Source organism: Triticum aestivum, chromosome 6B (genome assembly GCF_018294505.1).
Source record: "Triticum aestivum cultivar Chinese Spring chromosome 6B, IWGSC CS RefSeq v2.1, whole genome shotgun sequence".
Classification (NCBI taxonomy): Eukaryota; Viridiplantae; Streptophyta; class Magnoliopsida; order Poales; family Poaceae; genus Triticum; species Triticum aestivum.
The window spans coordinates 644,638,016-644,641,036 of NC_057810.1; positions in this window are offsets into that span (position 1 = coordinate 644,638,016).

The window sequence follows — 3,021 nt, forward strand, 5'->3', positions numbered from 1 at the left end:
TCGACCCTCAACACGACACCCTGACACCCCGACCCCTCGACCCTCGATAGAACACCACCGACACCCCGACCCCCGTGGGTTGCCGATTGTCGAGGGTTGCCGAGGGGCACCCTGACCCCGACACAACACCCCGACCCCCGACATGACACCCCGATTTTTTTATTATGTTCATGATGATGATACACACTAATTTTTTTATTATGTTTATGTTGTATTAGTTTTGTTTACTCTTTCTCATTGCAGGTGTTGACAGATGGTGGGCTTGGGTCGAGAGCGCTCCGAGCCTCCTACCTCGGCGCGTGGGAGGGGTGTTTTCCACCCCAGAACCTTCAGAGGGTGCTGGTAGACAGCATGCACACACCCCCAGCACCTTCTGCGGGCGCTTCTTCTTCGACCGGGAGAGGAGGTCGGGGGAAGAAGAGGGGTGCAGGTAGAGGTGGACTGGGCGCTGGTAGAGGTAGGAAGGTTGTTCTGCCTTCCTCGCTGCCACCCCCGCTGAGTCTCCGAACCACTGAAGTGCTCCGTCTCAACTGGACCTGTTTGACCTGGACCTGTGTCGGACTCCGGTCCACGAGTCTTGGGACGACGAGCCTCTGGTCGCCGAGCCACGGGTCGCCGAGCCTCTGGTCGCCGAGCCTCGGGTCCCAGTGTCTTCCTCCCAGGAGACTAGGGTCCCAGAGTCTTCGTCACACATGACTCCAGAGACTAGCGACCACGATGATGATCTCGAGGAGACCTTATCTGAGGATAGCTACAGCGAGAGCGAGCGGGTTGAGGAGGGCAAGAAGGTCTACCAGCGTGGTGGTACTAAGATACCGTCCGTGCCGGCGACCTGCGACCAGAGGTGGTTGATTCAGCCCAACGGGGAGAAGTAAGTGCATTAATTTACTCTTTTTTAACCTTTTGCGTTCATGTTTGTTCAAATTAATATCTAATGTGTTGGCCTTGTCCTACTGCAAGGGTTGGATACACGCAGATGGTGTTCGCAGGCCCAACCAGGTCCTTGGTACTCTAGTCCGGCACCACTTCTCGGGGTGGGTTACGTTGCCCGGTGAGGGTGAGATTCCATAGCTAGCACTCACCTGGGAGCTATACCAGGCTGCCCCAGCCTTGCCGGGGAGATGGTCGACGGTGTCGTGTGCGAGACGGTGGCCGACATTGTGAGACGGCGGTTTTGGGTATGTTCTCCTTTGCAGAATTAAAAATCAACAATACCTAGTGATTGTACTAATGATCATTGTTGTCTTGTTTGATTGAAGACCTTCTACAGGTGTTTTTAGGAACACGAGGCAGATGCGGCTATGGTTCTCAAAGCCGAGTGCAAGCGCCTACTTTAGAACACACGACACGAGGCTCGGGTCCAGGCTGTCCGAGACTACTACGCCTCGACTAACATCAGGAGGCAAAAGAAGAAGTGCCGCCTCAAGTATCTGAGTAAGGGCAAGTACATGACGGTAATTACCTATTCTTAAGGCCTTGTACCAGTTTCCTTGATTTGATTCGTAGGCGTAGCGCTGAAATTTCTCTTTGTCTAACTTAGGTGCCCCCGAGATGGTGTGCGGATAAGATGGACTGTTGGGAGAGGTTGATGGATGAGTGGTGCTCTCCCCAATGGCTATCCGCCCACAACTAGGCCAGGGACAAGGGTGCCCACATGCGAGGTGTGCCGCACCATCAAGGGAGTTCCAACCTGTTTGAGTACGGGGATCACTGGGTATGTGGTTCGATTCATGCAATTTTATTCTTCATGCTAGCTTTAATTACTAATTTACCAAGTTCCTCTCTTTCAGGTGCGACACAACAAGAAGGAGGTGCCGCCATTGTACGACCTCTATGCCATGACCCATAGTGCCCCGTACAAGAAGGCCAAGGCATTCTCGGTGGATGACCTCAATCATCGAGATAGCTTCACCAACATCTCCTCCCACGACAAGCTTGTGAGGTACAGAGACTGGGGGAAGAAGATGAAAGGCGAGGACTTCAACCCGAGCCAGAGTCCTTTTGATCCTGAGCTCGTAATGCTATCTGGTGATGGGAGGAAACATGGCCACATAGCCATTGGGGATGGGCTCATACGTTGTCCTAGAAGTCTCCCAGAGATCAAGAAGCGGCAAACGAAGTCTCTTCCCGAGATGAGGCCTCGACCACGGCTAGTGGATCTCGCTATCGAGGCTACGGCCCAGGAGCTTGTGGCGGAGGCAACCAGGCAGGCGGAGGATAAGGTGAGGGACATGGAGGAGAGGACATCTAATTTGTTGGAGGCGGAGAGGAACCAGAACGACGCGAGTCACTGGGCCCTATATGAGATCCTCGTGGTAAGTTTCTCCCGCTTACTAGCCAAATCATGCATGCACTGTTCCTTTCATTACTAACTCATATGACTGACTCGTGAAAACAAAATGTGTAGTCCGTGTGCGAGAAAACCGGCCATACCCCTCCGTCGATGCCCCAGATTGCTATAGCAGACACGGTGACTTTCATTTGAATGGTCATTAGTTACTAGTATTCACATTTCAGTTGCATCATGCTAACTAAACATTGCAAATGATCTTTCGTGTAGCACGCCTCCCACAAAGGATCGACCGATCTTTCTCCGTCTCACGGTGGCGCAACCCCGACCGGCCTTTCACCTCACGAATCATGGTAAGTTTTCCCAAGTGTTGTGCTTAACAAATGCTTTGTTAGCTAGAAAATTTCATAACAACCTAGGATAGCTCAATAATGGTCTATAGCTAGCTTAGCTAGTTCATTTATGACATAATTAGCTCACTTAGGTACAAAATGGCATAACAACGTAAGATAGCTCAATAATGATCTTTAATTAGCTTAGCTACTTCATTTATGACATAATTAGCTCATTTAGGTACAAAATGGCATAACAACCTAGGATAGCTCAATAATGATATATAATTAGCTTAGCTACTTCATTTATGACATAATTAGCTCACTTAGGTACAAAATGGCATAACAGCCTAGGATAGCTCAATAATGATCTATAATTAGCTTACCTACTTCATTTAT